This window comes from Dermacentor variabilis, chromosome 5, assembly GCF_050947875.1.
Source record: "Dermacentor variabilis isolate Ectoservices chromosome 5, ASM5094787v1, whole genome shotgun sequence".
NCBI lineage: Eukaryota > Metazoa > Arthropoda > Arachnida > Ixodida > Ixodidae > Dermacentor > Dermacentor variabilis.
The window spans coordinates 79,507,471-79,528,473 of record NC_134572.1 but is presented as its reverse complement, the minus strand read 5'-3'; the positions used below and the strand labels follow the sequence as shown (position 1 = coordinate 79,528,473).

At 48.8% G+C, this 21,003-nt stretch overlaps 1 protein-coding gene across 1 annotated transcript in view; it reads left to right on the top strand.

Annotated features, from left to right (window-relative positions):
• The first annotated feature begins 1,206 nt into the window (after positions 1-1,206).
• Positions 1,207-21,003, top strand: part of LOC142582853 (uncharacterized) — a 365,477-nt gene continuing 345,680 nt past the window's right edge. The window contains exon 1 of the transcript XR_012828503.1: positions 1,207-1,592. The gene's annotated coding sequence lies outside the window, so the exon portion shown is untranslated. The remainder of the gene's footprint in view (positions 1,593-21,003) is intronic.

Sequence of the window (21,003 nt, the reverse complement as noted above, 5' to 3'; positions counted from 1 at the left end):
TGCGCACTTTGGATTCCCAGAACCCACCGAGTTGAGCAGGTCCTCATAGACGGGTTGTCACGCTTGACCCCAGCGGGCACCTCTTGATTCCAGAGCTGACTCCTCAGGTAGCCGCCACGACTGTCAGCAGACTGTAACTAACTCCGGGGCCCGTGAAAACGCACCGCAAAAGACGCCTATTCCAGCAGCTCTCTTGCTGCAAGTAGACCGCGAAGGCGACAGCTAATCAAGTAAGAATACTTGGTCCGCCGGACGTGGCTATCCTTTCTGGCATCGCCGACTCTCCGAAGGAGGCGCATGGTTGATTAACTTTGCTGTGGTCTCCAGTTCTCCGAAGGAAGTGCTTGGTCGGTTAACTTTGCTGGCGTCACCAGTTCTCCGAAGACGCGCATTGTTGGCTCTCCAAAGCCACTCGTCGCAGCGGCCGGGAAGGGTTCGAAGGTCGCTTCTCCGAAGGACGCCACCCCCGCAGGCCGATCGTAACAACCTGCAGTAGTTTGTATGCGTCATCAATTCGCCGCAGCGCTGTCATTTATACCGGTCGTATCAAGTTTCACAACATTGATTATGACACCGGACTGTGTCGAGATGAGCAAGTGGTACAATGCTTACGCATACTTAGACAACTCCCCGAGGAGTTTCTGCGTGATTTTTTATTATTATTATTGTCTAGGGACCTTACGCTGGCGGGGCGAGGATGGCCGCCACTGGCGTTTAAGGCGTATACCAACTGGTGCGCGAGATGAGACCGACGGAAAACCGTCGGCTTTTGTCAGCGCTCAGTGAATTACTATGTTAACGCTAGCTTGACGCTTACTGTTCGTTCCGCACAGACCAGTGCACACGCAGCAGCTCAACAGGAACGCTGTAGTGTGCCTGCGCTCAACGCTTATGACAGCAGCGCAAGGCAGAACGCTGCCCATGGCTCCACCACCGAGCCGATTGAGCGGAGCGTGACTGTGCGCGTCCACTTAGCTCGACTTGTGGAGCATTGCATCGGGCGAACACGAGCACTCAAAAGCGTTTTCAAAGCGTAGCTGCGTGCCTGATCTCGCGGTTGCTCTCGCTCGTATTCGAGAATGTACAACAGCATACGCGGGGCCGCGCTATATCTGATTAGATAAGACTCTTTCACTGGAGAATCTGCGACAATATTGTACATTTGCTTCTTAGTATAATTCTGGTACGGCTTAGCTGAGGAAAGCCCGATATGCTTCTCACTTCGTTAGCGAAGTTCGGGTTCTGCTCTTAGTGCGCGCATTGTGCAGAATAGATAAAATGTGTGTGGGCGTAGGCGCGCGCGCTCTGCTGAAAAAATTGTGGCGACCGTCACGCGGCCGCGAATGCGTGTTTGCCGCTGTTTCCAAACAGCGCTGCTGCGGTTAGAAACAAGCGAAGCTTCTCGAAGCATGAGTGTTGCGGAGTTCCGACTTCATCGTGTCTTGTCTGTGCAATTAGAAACCTTTGGAGGGATAGGACTCGCCTCCTCCTTCACGTTTTCTAGCACTGCGGCAATGGCGGGTGCAACGGCAGGACGGCCAGACATCCCAAAGTCAACGGTGGGCAGTGGCTTCGTTTGTCCGTCAAACAAGGTACGTAACATCGTTTTTCAAACCTATAAAACTTATTAGTATCAGCATTACAATAGATTCATGCTCTTTTGCTATACGCTATCAGCTGTCCTCGGTAAAAGAAATGTTGCCGTATTTATATAGTTCCATCGTATCCAATTTTCGTGCTCGTATGCTTCACTACGCTTCAAACATACATTGCCGCGATACGCATTGTTAGGATAATGTCGGCAGCTTCCCGTAATAACGGGGCTGATAGCTTTCAACTTACCAGTGAAATATATTTGATAACACAGAAATGGAGAGGTGTCGTGATTAAGAGAGGCCACGTATCTGATATTATATGGCGGGTCGCGTCATGTGCACGTTAAGTAATCCCACGCGACGTCACGGCTGCGACCGTTCAATTGTCGTTTAACAGGAGAACGTTCTTCATCCACATAGGTACTTGCAAGTTGCAACATATACCGTTGCAGTGCTTTCAAACAGACCGCAAGAGGTACATGGTTTGCTAATCTGTAGTAACGTGCTAAATTTAGCGGCCAGAAAGGTAATCTGGCTCCACAGTTAATCCTAGTGTGATGCAGAAGTGACTGTCTGACGCATGGTGTCTGTTTTAAAACGAAGCTTTCTTACCATCACTCCCGCATTTGGTGTACATTTCTTCTGACCTCTATTGGACTGAGCAGGTGCAGACTGACGTCACATAGTCTTGTATCGGCTTACATACGGCTTACCACACATCCTGTACAATTTCTGCACCTTTAACTCCTGAATATCTAATCAGCGCCAGTCGGCTGTGGCGTCTCACTAAAGGCTGTGCGCTACATGTGTTAGTTCACACGCGTGATGGATGACGCATGCGCATTGTAGCAGTCAGGCGAAACGTGCGGAAATCGTCAGCATGGGGTCTTTCGGTAATAGAAAACGCAGTTTTGTTTCGCAAAAAAACTTGCAAAAGGTACTCTGAACTACAATCCAGTTAGAGGTAATTTACGTCATCAGACGTCAGGGGCGTAGCTAGGGGGGGCGGGGCTTATAGGGCTTCAGCGCCCCCCCCCCCCCCGAAAATTTTTCGTGCTGTCAATGCACCGCCTACCAAAGCAACCCCCGGCGCAGGAAATCATTCTGGATTTTGTCTACAATGTCTTTTTCATGCTCGAAAAGATATTTCACTGCGAAAATTGCAAGCTCGGGCTGGATTTCATGCACCAGGAGTCGCATAACGCAAGCAGCCCCATCCGAGCACAAAGCTTCAATGGCGTTTTGATGACAAACGGGCTCACCGCGGCATCTCGCGGAGGCCGCAGAATCGACGGAGCGCATGGATATCAATTCCGAAACTTTATGGGTATAAATCTCAAACTTTCGATGTGAAAGGTGCATTGACATTTCCAAAGTAGTGCTTTAGATTTTCAATTGCGGAACTTTGTGGATCTAATGGTTTTATAAACATTTGACGCCGAAGGTGCATTGACTTTTCCAAAGTTTTGCATTGGAACATACAACGGGACAAGCAAAATCAACACAATATTAGACAAGTTGACAAAGCACGCAGCGAGGTCCGATGAGACGAAGCGTTGTGGTGGTTCATTTGTGCCGTCATGTCACATAACATAATATGAATTTTTGTTTTTACCTACGCCATAGCATCCATGTTAAGACACTAAAGCCAGCCAAGGTAACTACGCTCTTATTTATTTTTCCTACTTTGACTTTTATTCGCGACGACACATTGAGCGTCTTCAATATTTTTGGTCTTGCTACCCTACCCGCGGGCTGCCAGAGCCAGCCAGTGAGCCTACCCACCCCGCGCAGTAATGGTTCGGTTCGTTATCTGCGAGGCATGTGCGTAGAAGAGATGGATGTCTCATTTACCAAAGTGACACGCATGTGTGAGGATAAAGGTTCTGTAATGCTTTCATACATTCGGTAAACATGGTTGAGTGACATATTGGAAGCTCCAAAAGTAGAACAGCGTGGCGCCGCGAAGTTTTTTATGGCTGAAGGTATTTTGTAAAAATAGATTAGTCGCCGTTTGGCTGCCGTGTACGTTGAACATCGCATTTCATTGGCCACTGTGAAGCGTTTGAGCAAACGGTTCAAAGGAGGACGGGAAAGTTGCAAAGACGATCCAAGACGGGACTAAAGCCACCGTGAAATCACCCTTAACAAAATTGCAAAAGTTGATGAGGTGATGAGACAAGAATGGAGGATAAGCATCGATGAACTGGCGGAGCGTCTGAACATCAGTCACGATTCGCTTCACGCCACAATTAATGAACATCCCTGTCATCGGCTTTTGTGTGCGCAATGGATGCCCAAGGTTTTGAACCACCGCCAGAAGACGGAGAAGTTCGGCGCTGCCTTGACTGATCTGATCCGGTATCACAATGAAGGTGACGACTTCTTGTCCGCAATTGTGATCGGGGACGAACCATCGTGCCACTACTACGAGCCTGAAACACGACGGCAAAGCTTACAGTGGAAACATTCGAATTCACCACGCCCAAAAAAAGCAAAGGCCATCATTTTCGCCGGAAAGGTGTTGTTGCCTTTTTTTTTTTCTATCGTCAGGGACCATTACGGATAGAATTTACTAAGTCTTGAGAGACTATCAATTGTTTCCGATACTGTGAAACGCCGGAACGGCTGCGTGTTGCAATCAAGAAGAAACGATGTGGAAAATTGACGAATGGGGTCATCTTGTTCCACGACAATGCCCGTCCCAACATCGCTGATGTATTTGATACAAAACTGGCAACTTTGAAGTGGGAAACGCTGCAACATCCGCCCCACGGCCCAGAACTGTCGCCTTGCGACATCCGCTTTTTGGGGCAACCGAAAAAAAAAAAAAAAAAAGAACAGCTCAAGGGAACCACATTCGTGTCGGACGATGACGTGAAAGAGTCAATTGCAGACTTTTCGAAGCAGCAACCCAAGGAATTTTATGAGACCGGAATCACGCGACTCCTTAGCCAATGGGACAAATGTCTATATGTTCATGGAGACTACTTTTAAATAAAGTGCCCCGTTTGTCATATATTCGCATTGGCTCACTTTCATTTGACTCGCCCTCGTACATTTTGCAGAACTGCTTTTTATACGTGCTCCCGGTTGCGACTATAATTTCGGTGCAATTACTCACGATACACGACCGGTGACAGCTGCTCCTGCGTAATACATTGGAACAAATTCCAGCGTCATTTATATTTTGCACTGGCCGTTGCATACGTACATGAATGTAAACACGGTTCTTGAATGACAATGTTTCATCAACATATTTGTCCTAAACTTGTTCATTTCATGGCCTTTACATTTTTCATATCAGCGGCACTCACTGCTTTGCTGGTTTCGAACTGACATAGTTCTAAAGTTCGTCTGATATTTCCTTTACTTATTAAATAGACAAAGAACATGGAAGCATTGATATCAGTTATTTTGGACGCAATTTTTGGCACATGCGAGTAATTTCCTTTATGAAGAATGATATATTTTACTTGTTTTTACGGTGCGTAGCGTTCAAGAATTCGTTTGCAGCATCTTTGGCAATGGCAATGAAATTATTATTCATGTATTTGATCCCTCCACAAATTGTTTAAGAGGAATCTTTAGCTCGGGCCCCACTCCGACGCGGCGTATTCAAATACATGTAAAACGCAGAAACGCTTTTCTGAGATAACCTCTGGAACGCTTTTAATGAAATTTGTTGCATTTGAGAGAGAAAGTTAAATTGTAGTGTCTGTTGGAAGCGGAATTTCGATTTAGGGCCTGAATTTTGTTTAAAATATTTCGAAAAATTTGAAAGTTCGAAAAAAATAGGAGCACAACGTTTACAAACTAACAGCTCTGCCTCAAGAACAGATATCGCGGTTCTGTCAACGGCTTCTATTGTAACAGTCAAATCAGACAAATTTGGTATGTCAATTTTTATCTTACCTGAATTGGTTACGTTGTGTACAGGGATTCTGCAAAAGCCGTGTTTCCATAATACTAATTTTTTTTTTTTTTAGATTCATGTGTAACATATCAATTTTGTCCGCTGTAGGTGTGCTATTAGATGAAATTCACAGAATTGCGATATCATTTTTCCTGGCTGAATTAGAGTTTTAAACTTGATAGCTTCGTTTTCTGAAAATTTGCGATTTTGGCCAATTTTTAATAAAAAAATGACGTTCTAAATAAAAATTCGAAACCAGCAGTAACTAGAAATCCCTCCCCCCCCCCCCCAAATTTTTCTTTTAAATGCAACAAACTTCGTCAAATTTGGTGCAGCGGTTGCCGAGAAAAACGAGTTCCCCTTCTACATGTATTTAGATAGGAGCACCCGAGCTAAAGCTTCCTCTTAAGTAGGATGCCGAGCTGCAACGTAACCCCCCCCCCTCCCCCCGCCCCGAAAGAAATTTCTGGCTACGTCACGGTCAGATGTATATATAGAATACCGCAGAAGACCCTTTTTCTCAGTTGTTAATGACGCCCCCTCGGAACATCCAGACAGTTGCGGAACAAGAAAAAAGGAGACGACCCGAAACCATGGACACATTGTAATCTGTGAATAGACACCTGCAAGTTGTTACATACCATGTGTTGTGCTTCAATGCGTCGTTCCCCAAAACTAAGGACGCTTCAGTTGCACGGAACGAAATCAGAGAATGTGTTCTGCCTTTTTAAGCATGGAATGCTTTTAGCTCCCGTTGTCGCCGACCTTGAAGTGACCATGAGCCAAAAGTCGGAGCCGTTATCCGGGCACTCAAACGAGAACATCCGGGCAAGTTGCGAGAACAAAACAGGATCATCCGGGCAACCAGTCAAGACTGCGTTACATACGCTAGTTACTTCCCAAAGAAGAAAAAAAATATTGCTTCCGAGTTCTTTCTAATGTTTGTTCACAATATCACTCAAGCCGTAACTTCTAGTATGCGGAAGTTTTATTTCTCATTTCCAATAGCGACATCCAAAAGGCAGGTACAGGGCACCATGCACTTGATTGTCATACATACACTTGGCTTTGCCTCTGAGACAGAGTTGTCTGTGTTCTTTTCAACGCCAGCGGTGTGTGAGTTCCGTGGCATGTTCTGCGGGCGACAGCAGCGTCCAAGCCGGTAGCGTCAGGTGCAGCGTGGATGGCTGTTTGACCGAGATGAGACTTGCAATGATGTTCTGTCTGTGACAAGAAACCACTGCGTCCATATGGACCAGTGCACTGTATGGCGTGGTGCGGTGTGATGTGGTTGGGGTGTGCCGTTGCGAACACGCATTACACCCATTTTAAGATTGTGGCTAGTATCATCAATCTCTGTCATCGGTGCGCAATGGTTATATATATATATATATATATATATATATATATATATATATATATATATATATATATATATATATATTACATCGAAAACATGTATTTAGAACAAGGTACAGCCCGCAAGGTAAAATACTTCGTTTCTCTGGGCAATATTGGGTGCTAAAAACATGAAACCGGAAGTTAGGGGCGGCTCGCACATCGCTGACTTCTCCGCATCAAGAACCTTAGTGTGGAGAAGCCGCCTTTCACTGACACTTTCTTGGTCATGCAGGGAGTAGCAGTATTCAGACGGGGGGGGATGTGAGCTGTCGCGTTCCGGCGAAGCATTTGCCTAAATAAGTCGGATGAAGTGCTTGTTTATTCAAAGCCACGAAGTCGACGCCGGCCTGAGAGTGCCTTTGCACGCGTATGCTTTATAAAATATCAAGCACGTGCTTGCCTTCGCAAAGTCAAAAACGGTTGAAGGTTAAAAAAAAAAAAAAGTTACGAGAGGAATAATTCTGGAAGTTTTGATCAAATCGGGCTCCGTGTTTAGAAGCCACATTTATTACGTTACTTGCAGAAAAAGAAACAGAATGAAAGCGATAACTTTGGTTTCTGTATCTTGACATAACTCGGCCATGACGCTAGTTGGAAACAATTTTATTTTACGGAAACGCAATATATTTATCTTGGGGTGGAACATATATGGCAGTTAAGAAACAAGAAACAATTGAGCGTAAGGCCTTTATTACTCATATTTTCTTGAAAACTATCAGGTTAATGTGATGCGACACAAGACTGATGGCGGCACAATACCTTGGAGATTCTGTAAAAGCAAACCAAAATGACACACGCCGCAGTCATCGATGTTATAAGCGTGTTCCTCCTTGAAAAAAATTAAGACAGAAAAGATATCGAAAACATCGCCATTGATTCTATGTTAGTCAACCAAATGTAAGACTTATGCCGACTTAAGTTTTACAACCTTGCACGAGGCCTGCTGCATGCTGGTACGATATGTGCGTCACATGGCATATCACTGCTAGCGAGGGAGGTAATAAGTCCACAGAAGCCCGCTTGTCGACGGAGCCTGTGATTTCTAAGCACGGAGCCCAATTTAAAGGGACACTAAAGGCAAATATTAAATCAAGCCAAATTGATAGATTAGTGCTCGAGAATCTCTAAGGCGTCAATATTATCGCGAACAGCGCCTTAATAATCCAGAAACTGAGGTAAATACAGGATACGATTAGAGACTCCCCTGGGACATTTTAGTATTAGCCCGATGGCGAAAGCACTCGTCAGTTAAATTCTGTCGCCAATACTCAACCACTCGTTGCATAAAACACCCTTGTATTGTATTATAAGACGAAATAAGATGCTACTTGTCCAGTTCTATTTCATTTTTAGGAGAAGGAACTCATTGAAGTTACCCTTGACAATGGCGCGGTCGGTCGAAAGGTTTCGTTTTCGCTCGAGTCTGCGTTGCCCACGCTTTGGCGTTTCAGTAGTTTTGTCATCGCGTAGTGCTGCGTTGGTGTTATCGCGTAGTGCTGCGGGCGTCGAGGGTTTTCTGGAATGTTATTCAAACAGTCCACGTCGACTTTGTATTTACATTTACTGTTCCTTTAATTAGAAATTCCAGAATTATTCCTCTCGTTATTTTTTTTTAACCTTCAACTGTTTTTAAGTTAGCGAAGGCAGGCGCGTGTTTGACATTTTCTAAAAACATCGAGTATATACGTTAGCTACGCAGTGGGTTATTGATAAGTTCCCCTCACGTATGAATCACTTTCAGCCGCATTGCACATGACAGTGTTCGATAACGTAGTGTTTTTGCAGCAGATCAGGTGTCTGTTTCAAAATTCCGACACCAGTGAAGCGCGGAAATCGCCGGCGAACAGGAGAAGGACCTGCGAAGCGACGCTTGGAAATGCACACGGCCAACCTACAGTTTAGAGCCAGCCTTACGTGCATAGACAGCAAACACTATTCGCGCTTGAACGGCTTTGCGACGTCGCCACGTTCTTCACCGCCTCGTATTGCCATGCGCGGTAAACGTCTGCCGTCAGTGAAACTGAAACGAACGTGGGACCGGGCGTTGGGGGGCGAGAGCCGTTCGCAACAGTTCTAGGTGGAGAGGGAACTAACCAGAGTGCTGCTAAATCCTCGTGGAGTTGCCTTCTGCCTCTATACTATCCCCGTCAACGATACGTACACCTGGACACGATCCAGACCGAGACGAGAGAGAAAGAAGCGAGGGGGAAGGCGCGACATCGTCACACCTTTCTGCTGACTATGTAGGGTACAAGGTGAGAAGCGGGGAGTGAGGGCGCGGTGGTACGCAAGCGATCCGGTGCCAGGCAGGCCGGCCGACACATACCACCGTCAAGGAAACCCGGCCACCGTGGGACTAGTGCTGTCGGCGGGGCATCTCTCATTGTGTTCCTCCGCTGGCTTCGAGCTCGTCACTGTCGAACGTGTCGATTTGCCGGCTCGGCTGGCCCGCCGGACGCGCGAGTGGGAACGGCAACGGTCGCGCCTTTCCTTTCCGCTCACCTAGCCGAGCCGAGCCGAGCCAGAGCGGGGAGGGGGGGGGGGGAGGCACTGTTGCTTCCTCCTCGTGGCAGAAGTTTCAGCTGTTGGTTGTACCCTTCGCCAGGCGTCCCATAAATCAGAGCCGCGTGTGACCGCGCGCTGCGCTCTGTCGCCCCGCGTAGCGCGAGCGATAGTCGAGAAGCGGGCGGCCTTTTTTATTATTTTTTTCTCTCATCTCTTGTGTCGCGGCCACACGTCTCCTCCTCCTCTTCCTCGTTCACACTCACGCTAGCTGTTTCCTGGTGCAGTGACTCATGCTGCAGCAACCTCTTTCGCGTCCCGCGGCTGCTGCGACGGCGCGCAACAGCGACAAGGTCCGCCCTCGCCGCCGATCATCCGTCCGTCGCCGTGGTCGGGTGTGCCGCGCGGACGTGACCTCAACTGGCGCGTGACTTATCGGCGGCGCTCGATCAGCGTACCGCGGAAGAGAGAACGTTATAAAAATGAAGTAGCGCTAATGGCGAACGGGCAACGGGGAAATCCCCCCCGGAGCCGTTATTTACGGCGCGTCTCGCAACGCTACTAGTGTCAAGCGCGCAGATTTTCCCTGCGAACCGCCGCCGCTGTGCTGGCATGGCTTGGCGGCAGAAGATAGCCGGCGACGCCCGGAGCACACGATTGCTGTTCTCCGATACGCGTGACGGTGAGGCTTTTGGAACGACGGGCCTTGCTTTGTTTCCGGTGCGACGCATTTACGACGTCGTTCCTTGTCGGTTGGTAGTTATATAGATCTGCCGCGTCTTGATCACGCCGTCGTTGTAATGTTTGTAGGCTGCAACCGGCAAGTCAACGCTTAATACGTGTTTAATTGGCGATCTAAACATTGACAATCTTAGATCGTCATGGGCAAAGACTGCAGTGGTATGATTGGATGCTTATACTGGGGAGTGTGTGCCATGGCGGGCCTGATCCCATAGCGCCTCGCAATTGTTATGCAAGCCATCGTGCAGAGAATTGGATGAAGATACCACAAGAGCTTACGCTTGCGTTATAAAACTGCTCAAATATTACTGCACTCAATTATGTTGGAACGACGCCTGTGAGTGACGATGCTCCTTTCGGTGTCGCAAGGCTTTGGGCGGTGGCTTTTGTGGTCGATGTCGTTCACGCACGCTCCATGTTGTCACGCCTCTGCATGAATGGTGGCGTACGCGTAGTGCATACGTGGAACATCTCTGTGCACGGCGATCTAGGCACGTTGTTGTGGACGTGATTTGATAATTAAGGCGAAAGCCTCAGGTGACTCATGGGTCGAAAAATCCTATGTCCGGCGTTATGGCAACAAAATTCGTAGGGAGTCGAACCTCCGACTTTTGGTGGGAGCCGAAGCCACTACCTGTGGGGCTAATTAGGGCGAATTAGGCCATCAATTTTTTTATTAAAAAGCGTGAAGACGACGCGAAGAAGCGTCAGCATGACCTGTGGTATTAATTAAGGCAGAGATAATTAAGGCACAGTTAATTAAGATAGAATTAAAGAACGGGAACGCTCGACCTTTGATGCGAGTCGAAGCCTCGATCTTTGGTGGTAGTCGAACCCATTTGGTCATTAAGGGTTACGGACTGGATTCCGAAAGAAGGGAAGCGTAGCAGGGGGCGGCAGAAAGTTAGGTGGGTGGATGAGATTAAGAAGTTTACATTGACATGGCCACAATTAGCACATGACCGGGGTAGTTGGAGAAGTACGGGAAAGGCCTCTGCCCTGCAGTGGGCGTAGCCAGGCTGCTGCTGCTGCTGATGATGCTGATGAACTCATTTGGAGAATATGTGCGAGTCGGCCATATCTCCAAGTTGGATTCCAATTGACATCGAGAAGGTCGAGAGTCGAACCCGCGACCTTTAGAGCGAGTCGAACCCTCAACCTTTGGTGGGAGGCGAAGTGACGACCTGTGGTGTTAATTAGCGCGAATTAGGTCATCAATTTCTTTATAAGAAAGCGTGAAGCCGAGGCGAAGAAGCGTCAGCATGACCTGTGGTGCAAATAAGGTAAAGCTAATTAGGACAAAGTTAATTACTATGTAAGTAATTAAGGCCCTGGAACCCACGACCTTCGGTGGGAGTCGAATCCATGTGGAGCATATGGGCGAACCGGTGATATCTCCAAGCTGGCTTCCAATTGACATAGTGAAGGTCGAGAGTCGAACCCATGACCTTTGGCGTGAGTCGAACCCTCGACCTTTGCTGGAAGTCAAACCCATTTGGAGAATATGGGCGAACCAGTGATATCTCCAAGTTGGATTCCATTTGACATCGTGAAGGTCGAGATTCGGACCCCACGACATTTGGTGGAAGTCGAACCCATTTGGAGAATACGGGCGAACCGACGATATTTCCAAGTTGGATTAAAAATTGACATCGTGAAGGTCGAAAGTCTAACCCTCGACCTTTGGTGGAAGTCGAACCCATTTGGAGAATATGGATATCTCCAAGATGGATTCCAATTAACATCGTGAAGGTCGAGATTAGGACCCCCACGACCTTTGGTGCGAGTCGAATCGTCGACCTTTGGTGGAAGTCGAACCCACTTGGAGAATATGGGCGAACGAGTGATATCTCCAAGTTGAATTCCAATTGACATCGTGAAGGTCGAGAGTCGGACCCACGACCTTTGGTGCGAGTCGAATTTTCGACCTTTGGTGGAAGTCGAAGCCATTTGGAGAATATGGGCGAATCGGCGATATCTTCAAGTTTGATTAAAAATCGATATCGTGAAGGTCGAGAGTCGAAACCACGACCTTTAGTGCGAGCCGAATCGTCGACCTTTGGTGGAAGTCGAACCCATGTGAAGAATATGGGCGAACCGGCGATGTTTCCAAGTTGGGTTAAAAATTGACATCGTGAAGGTCGAAAGTCAAACCCACGACCTTTGGTGGTAGTCGAAGCGACGGCCTTTGGTGTTAAGGCAAAGTTAACTAAGGCACTCGAACCCATGACCCAGCATGGATGTGTGGGCGAACCGGTCACATCTCCAAGTTGGATTCCAAATGAGATCGTTAAGGTCGAGAGTCGGACCCACGACCTTTGGTGCGAGTCGAAGAGACGGCCTTTGGTGTTAGTTAAGGCTAAGTTAACCAAGGCATTCGCGAACCCACGACCCAGCATGGGTATATGGGTGAACCGGTCATATCTCCAAGGCAGGGAGGAAATCAACTTTATTCGAGGTCCTGCAGGCCACGAGAGCTCTGGGATCTCAGGGAGTGGGCGTCTCCCACGACGGAACCGTGAGGTTGAGTTTCCTGGCGGTGTCGTGGACCTGCTGGACGGCCCAGAGTTGGGGAGCGAGTTCTTCGCTCCGGATTACTTCTTCAAACTTGCGCTTGTCCTGTTCGTAGTTTATGTGAGCTTGCGAGCACGGCCAGAGTAAATGATATACGTTAAGGGATCTATTACAATTGGTGCAATAAGACTTGTCGTAGAGCTCAGGCATGTAATGGTGTAGTCTGTTTTGCGTAGGGTATGTGTCTGTTTGTAGCATTCTGAGTGTAACCGCTTGAGCTCGAGTGAGCGTGCGGTGTGGCGTGCTATACTCTCTACGTTGTAGATAGTAGAGTTTAGTGATTTCATTGTATGTAGTGGGGGCGTCCTTGTTCTCCGAGTGGTCGGGTGAAGCAGCGCGGTCTGTAAGCGCGCGCGCAGTCTCGTGTGCCGCCTCGTCAAGGTTTGTGACGTCGCCGACCTTTGGTCCTAAGTGTGCCAGGAACCAGTATATGACGTGTTTCTTAATCTCTTTCTTTGTAACAATTCTGAGAGCCTGTGCGCAGACCGTGCCCTTTTGGAAAGCTCTGATAGCGGCTATGGAGTCGCTGTAGATATGGCAAAGATTGTCGTCGGTGAGCGCAACAGCGATCGCAACCTGTTCGACCTGTTCAGGCTTCCTTGCGATTACCGTGGCTGCCTGTCTTGTGGATCCGCGGCCGTCCACAACCGCCACTGCGAAAGCTTTGTTTCGCGCGTATGCAGCCGCGTCCACAAAAGCTGAACGTTCGCGGTTCGCCGAGGCTTGGTTAAGGAGGAATTGTCCTCTCGCTTGTCGTCTGCCCTTGTTTTTTTTTTCGGGGTGTACGTTTCTGGGCACAGGTCGTACCGTGATCTTGGCACGGATGTCCCGTGGGAGGTCCGCAAAGTCTTCTTCTATGTTTCCTTGAGCAAAGCCTAGCTTCCCTAGGATCGTGAGCCCCGGAGGCGTCGTCGAAAGCCTAGCAAGTTGGGCGCGCTGCTGGGCTTCGGCAATTTCTTCCAGGGTGTTGTGCATGCCCAGGTGCTCCAGCTTCTCGTTGCTGGTGCTGGTCGGAATTCCGAGGGCTTGCTTGGTGACCTTTCTGATTTGGGCATTAAGTCTGTCTCTTACGGATCGTGACCAATTGAGCATTGCCGCAACGTATGCGAAGTGACAGATGACGAACGCGTGTATGAGTTCGATGAGATTATGTTCCTTGAGGCCCCTGTGTCTACTTGCAATTCTTCTGATGAGCCCGATAGCGTTGTTGGTCTTGGTGATGAGCTTCTGTACCGTAGAGGCATTGACGTCTTTAGCCTCTACGATCATACCCAGGACTCTGATTTTGTCGACGCACGGTATGGCGTGTCCCGAATTGGTCCGTGCGGTAATTTCTTTATTATAATCGAAGTCTGACAAGTATGGCCTGCGGCCCTTCTGCGTGGGTCTGCGTACGAGCAGCTCCGACTTGGTAGGCGAGCATCTGAGCCCTGTGGGAATTAGAAAATCTTCTACGGTATTCACTGCTTCTTGCAAGATGTCCTGTACCATGCCCGGGGTTCCTTTGGAGACCCACATGGTGATATCATCTGCGTATATGGTGTGGTCGAGCCCGTGGATCGGTCCGAGTTTCTCAGCAAGTTTCGCCATGGTAAAGTTGAAAAGCATAGGGGAGATGACCGAGCCTTGGGGGTTGCCCCTGCTCCCCAGCGAGAGTGTCTCCGTGGAGAGGTCGGCAAATCGGAGCGTAGCCGTCCTGTTATCCAAGAATGACTTGACGTACACGTGGAATCTAGCACCGAGGTTGAGGTCGGAAATGGTGTCCACAATGTATTGGTGGGAGAGGTTATCGAATGGGGGGGCTTTCTCGAGATCCAACCCGAGAATGGCCTTGGCGTTTCTAATGGAGTCATCAATGATTTGGTGCTTGATTAAAATCATGGTGTGTTGAGTTGATAGACCGGGTCTAAATCCGATGAAGGTGTGTGGTAACAGTCCCTTGTTTTCGAGGAATCTGGAGACTGTTTTGAACGGCGTGTTCCGCAGCCTTACCCACGCACGACGTGAGGGATATGGGTCTGAGGTTCTCGACTCCCGAGGGCTTGTTGGGCTTTGGGATGAGAACCGTGGTGGCGTTCTTCCATTCCGGCGGGACCCTACCGGAAGCCCAGACCTGATTGATTCGTTCCGCTAGGAACCGGGCGGAGTCTTCGTCCAAGTTAAGAAGAGCCTTGTTACTAATACCGTCCGGACCTGGAGCCGATGTGCCATTCAGGTTTTGAAGGACGGTCCTGATTTCTTCAAGGGTGAAGGGTTCGTCGAGATCGGGGTTCTCCGCGCCCGTGTACGGTGAACCGGGTGCCTCGGCCTCGTTTTCGTGGCTTCTGGAGAGTGGCATGTATCTCTCGGCAAGTCTTGCCATAAATTCCTGCTCGTTGGAGTTTCTCAGTTCGCGTTCCGCTATCTTGTCAGCCGCCTTGGTCTGGGAGCTCCTGGTTTGACCTTTGTTAAGAAGGTGTTTGAGCAGGTTCCAGGTATTTCCCGATGTCATGCTGCCATCGGCCCTTGCGCATACTTCGCCCCATTGCTGGTTGGAGAGTACCAGACAGTGGTGCTCAATGTCCTTGTTCAGTAGTGCGACCTTTTTCCTAAGTCTTCTATTGAGTCTCTGGGTACGCCATCTCTGCAATATGGATCTTTTCGCTTCCAGCATGTGAGCGAGCTTAGCGTCCATCCCGATTGTCTGGATATCTGTTTCTATTTCTTTGATCGCGTTGCGGGCGTCCTCCATGAGTTCTTGAGTCCATTGTTCTAGTGTAGCGGGCTTGTCGGTACGTTCCTTTCTTACCTGTCTTAAACGCATCCCAATCCGTGTGTCTCCATTTTCGTAGTGGTTTCAAGGCGATTGCTATTGACGTTTCCACAATGTAATGGTCGCTGCCGAGGTCGTCACCGGTATTATGCCAGGTGGCCCCCTCGGTGTTGAGGACGAACGTGAGGTCTGGAGTGGTGTCCCTCGAGACAGAGTTGCCCATCCTGGTGGGGTAGAGCGCGGACGTGATCAGGTTGAGCTCCATCTCTTCCACATCGGTGGCAAGATTTCTGCCTTTGACGTTGGTGACGCCGTAGCCCCATTCTACGTTTGGGGCGTTGAAATCTCCGGCAATAATCAGCGGGCTGTCCCCGCCTTTGTCCCTGGCCTTCTTCAACAGTCTTCTGAAACTTTGCATTCTGTGGTTTATGCTGCTGTATGTGTTGAGTGCTAGTATGCTCTTGGCCTTTTTGCTTTTGGGAAAGACTTCGATGGACAGGTGCTCGCATTTGCTGTCCGAATTGCTTCTGTCAATTTCGGCCCACGCGAGCCTGTTACTGATAAACGTCGCTATGCCGCTGCAGGCTTTTGTGGGTGGAACGGCAATTGTTTCATATCCTGGAAGTGTGGGTGTGTCGGTGTTGGTCTCTTGAATGAGTATGATGTCCGGTTTATCTGTAGTGTGTCTGATGTGTTGTTGCAGGACCGATTTCTTTTTGCGGAATCCGCGACAATTCCGTTGCCAGATTATAAGCTTGCCTTGATTGCTCGTTTGCGCTTGGTGCCTTTCGGCTGGTTCTCGCTTATTTGCCTTCTCCATTTCTGCTTTCTACTATGGTTGCAGACTTTACCGCCATTTTGGGTGTGATGATATCGCTTGTTGCAGTGTTCCTTCTGACCATGGGTGAGGCGGGTGAGTTTACCGGTGCCATGGAGTGAGTAAAGACGGTTCTCTCGAGACCCTCGATCCTGGCGCTGAAGCCCTTCTTTATCATTTCTACCCTGCTTGTTAGGCCGTCGACCGCCTCTACTAGTCTGTCGTGCCCCTTCTTTAGTGACTCGACATCGAATTGGAGTTGACCTAGGGAACCAAGGATCTTGTCCAATTTACCGTCTATGACCTTGGCAGGCGTGTCGCATTCCGTGGCCTTCGCCTTGCGTTTCTTGGTGGCTGGTGTGCCCGCGGACGGGGTTTGACTAGCCGTTTCTGATTCCGCTACGCTGGAGGGATTAGGACTGGGTGAAGTGTCCATGTGCGTGTCCTGTGTCTGTGCATTTGGTGTGCCGATTTGCGTTTTAAGCAATCTGTTTTCGTTAGCCAGTTCTGTCATAGCGCGCCTGAGTTGAGCGTTCTCGTGCTCGAGTGCTTTGATTCTCTCTAAGATGTCTTTTTGTACATTATTCTCTGACCGCGCTTGCAAGCTCACCTGAGATTGGTCCCTCAGTGACCCGCAGTGAGTGGGCAGCGTCCCTGCCGTGGCGGAGGCCTGGCATCCCGTTGTCGCCTTGACTCGCTGGGCCCAGCTGTTGGCTCCGGCCGCGGGTGCGAAACGCACCCCCGATGAGGAGCGGCTCCGGCTCCCCGATGTGCGGGAGCGGCTCCTGCGACCTCTGCTGGCCGATCGGGATCCCGAACTCTCTCTGGATCTGGAGCTTCCCCTGGGCTCGCGCTGTCCGTCTGGCTGCTGCGCCGCACCTGTGTCGTTTTGCCTTAAAAGACTCGTCGCTTTTTCTCGAAGTTTCTTAGACGCAATGGCTGCCTGCTTGTTCTCGATTCTTCGCTTGCGTACGACGTACGGGACCTGGTATCTGCTCTTGCATTCCTTGCTGGCCGTGGGATGTTTCTCGCCGCACAGCGCGCAAGAGACTTCTTCACAAGCGTGATCTGCTCCGGGGTCTGGAATACCGCAGTCACTGCAAGTCTGCTTCTCCGGTGTGTGGCATACGTCTGCTCGGTGCCCTAGTTTGCCACAAGCCTGACATATGGCGGTCTGCTTCCTGTAGAGCGAGCACTCTACCCATGCACTTCCGTACATCACGTGGTTGGGAACTTCGTATCCGTCGAAGACCACGATCACCGTCCCGGCTTCCTTAGTGCGCTTCGCCGTCAGTGCGAGGGGGTTTCTCTGGTTGACGACGGGCCTGGTTTTGCTTTCTTGCGTGTGGTGGAGCGGAATGTTGCGAATGACTCCCTTGCACATGTCGTCCGGTGCAGTCTGGTAGGGGAAGGCCTCGTACGTATGCCCGGCGATGGTGACGCTCTGAATTTGACGTTCTCGGGCAGCGGGGAACTCACGGCCATGATGTTCTGTTTGAGGTTGGGGCAAATCGTGTCCCCGTCGCACTGCGTCGGTTCGAGTCCGGCTGCTTCTTGAATGGCCTGCACAATTGCTACGTGTCCGGTTTTGGCGATGTTCAGTCCGCCGCGGATGCGAATTGCTACTTTGGTCTCGTTTTGTGGGAGTAAAGGTATTCTACTTGCCTTGATGATTTCTTTACGGGCCGACAAGGGCTTGGGTGCTTTCTCTCTGGCACCGGAGGCTGCCACGTTGGCAGCCACGTTGATGCTAGGCTTAGGCTTGGTTGTTCTTCGTGGGGCGATGTCGCACCACCCGTTCCTGACGGACACCTCCGATGGGTCGATTTCTCGGCCGATCACTTCGTAATTCATTGTAGTGCCGTTGGCAAGGCTTGGGTAGATGTCTCTGTGCCGGCGGGAGCCCCGGCGTCCGTCCAAGCGGCGAGCTCGTCGGCGGGTACGGCGTTAGGGTTAGCCGACGTAGCGCCCGCCTCGGGCATAAAAGTCCTCGCGGTAGTGCACCAAATGGACTCACAGGGTCGAAAATGGTCTTGAAGTGAAGCATATATCTTCATAAACGTGATGCCGCGGTGCGATGGCACTGGTTCCGCAAAAATCACACTTAATTTGAGCAAATTGCGGGAGCTCGACGCGACGCGTCCTGGCTCGCAGTACTCATATCTCCAAGTTGGATTCCAAATGACGTCATGAAGGTCGAGAGTCGAACTTGCTACCTTTGGTGTTAATTAATGCGAAGTGAACTAAGGTGCAGTTAATTAAAATACGGTTAATTAAGGCACTCAAACCGACGACCTCTGGTGGGAGGCGCGCCCTCGACCCTTGGTGGGAGTCGATTGCGCGGCCCTTTGTGGTAATTAGGGCGATACAAATTAAGAAACACTTAATTAACGCAGAGTTAATTAAGGCACTCGTATATGCGACCTTTGGTGAGAGAATAATAATAGCAAGTACAACGCATTCGAATGAAAGTGTCAAGTAATGTTATAAATGTCTCGCGAGCGCGCAGGCTTTCGCCTTCATCCCTCATTACCGTATGCGAAAGTGTCCGTAAATTTTTGTTGAGTTGCCCATGCAAGATCGAGGCGAGAATGAAACGTTGTCCAACATCGAAGGGAAGTCCCTGAGGCGGTGCGAATCTTCGCGTGGCAGAGACAGCCGCTATTTGCTTTCTATTTATTTATTTATTTATTTAAATTGCTTATTTATGCACAGCTCTGGAAGAAACAGCCTGTATGAAGGAGTATAGCCTCTTATAGCCTTATTTATTTGTGGCTCTTTAGTCCGAAGCTGTCGCATTAACTCGCATTAACTGTATATACAGGGTGGCCCAGCTAACCTTAGCGAGAGTTTAAAAATATGCAAATGCCTCGTAGCTGACAGAACAAGGGAGGTGTTGGTTGCCATCGCTTGGTGATACTCAAGCTGTTGTTTCATTACACCTAATTATATAATTAGTTTTAATTAATTAATTAGTTAGTTAGGTACTCGAATATTATTATTAGATGAAAAGTGTCGATGAGAAAATAGTAGAGCGGCATGAAAAACTCCCGACAAAGCTTTCTGTTCCCTAATACGTGATACATAAAAGCTTTTCCGAGCGTGAAAGAAGCCCGTGAATACGGGTAGGGTGCTTCGAGCGGCCAGTCGCGCGGCAATTTTGCGTGCATTATCGGGCTTCTTTCAGGCTCAGAAAAACACTTTTATGTGGCACGTATTGAGCACCAGAAAACTGTATCGAGAGTTTTCCATGTCGCTCTACAATTTTGTCATTCACATTTTTTCTCTAGTTATAATATTTGGTAAGTTAATTATTTAAGACTAATTATATAATTAGGCGTAGTGAAAAATATAGTTTCAGCATCTCCAAGCGACGGCAAACAACATTATCTTTGTTCTGCCCAGCTACGTGTCATTTGCATATTTTTAAGCTCGGTCTAAAGTTAGCCGGGACAACCTGTATATAAAAGCAGAGGAAAGACTCAAAGACGAAATACCTTTCAGTTTTTATTGTGTATGAAACACCACTTTTACTCCGGTATAATATGTTACAATGTAGTCACACAACAGCGGTATAATAATTATTATAATACAATAGTTCAAAACACACAAGCACCGGGCACTCGAAAAAGGCGGAGTAGAAAATACAGAGTCGTGAATTGTCGGACAGGTCAAAATAAAGTGCAGCTTTATTTTCGTGTATGTATTTTTGTTCTTATAGATTTTAAAGGCTATGATACGGGGACACGTACTATATCAGGGTACACGGTGACCTCGTGGGCCGAACACGCACCGAATGATGAACTTGGTCGCGCGGCTTACGAACTGTAGAGCCACTCTCAAAAGTAAGCAAGCTAGTCCACACGTCAGCGGAACCGACTCCATACCTTGCAGCGGGCTACCGCCGCGCTCCTGGAGTTCAGCCCTTGCAACAAATTGCGTATTTTCTACACACATCAGCAAGCTAACCGTAGAAATTCGATACTGAAGGTCGATGAAAAAAATTTCCAAGGGCGATATTTATAGAGCTGGTGCTGCCTTCTTTGCTCCCCAGAGCAATAGAAAGACATGACCATTACGGTAGCTCAATATACGGCTCGAACAAATGCTTTTGCAACGTGCACATTGACTTGCGTAGCTTTGACACGCACTTTACAAAGATCTGATCCGGACAAAAATAATCCATATGACTTTCTGTTGACGGTGCATTAGCAACAGGACGAAAGTTGGTTACATCACAATAGCGCAGAGTAAAGCTCTATTCAAACGTACAAGCAAGGTTGCTGCCATGAATGCACATTTGCGATCTTGGCCTTAAGACACCCGGCAAGCCACGCTTAAAGGAAAGGGCTGCGCACCGATTTTATTTAGTTAGAACTTTCTGATTGTTCGGCATGCCGGTGCTGCTATCGTTTCTGACGTAACAATACCTAACCGGGCTTTTTCGTGTGGCTCTACTTTCGTCTGTGAAAGGCTTTCGGTTTACTAATTTCGACGCATTAACAGAACTCCTAATGTTTGTAGCAAAGACAACGAGTAGAAACTCTTGGTCTGCGTGAGCTGAAAAAAGAGTAATCTACAAGGGTACGAGCGTGAGTGACATTGGACAGCAGTGTGACGTTCCGACTTGGAGGAAGGCATGTTTTTTTGCACGACAACAGCACTCGGGAGACGGCAGAGCAGAAGTTGCACGGACGAAACGTGG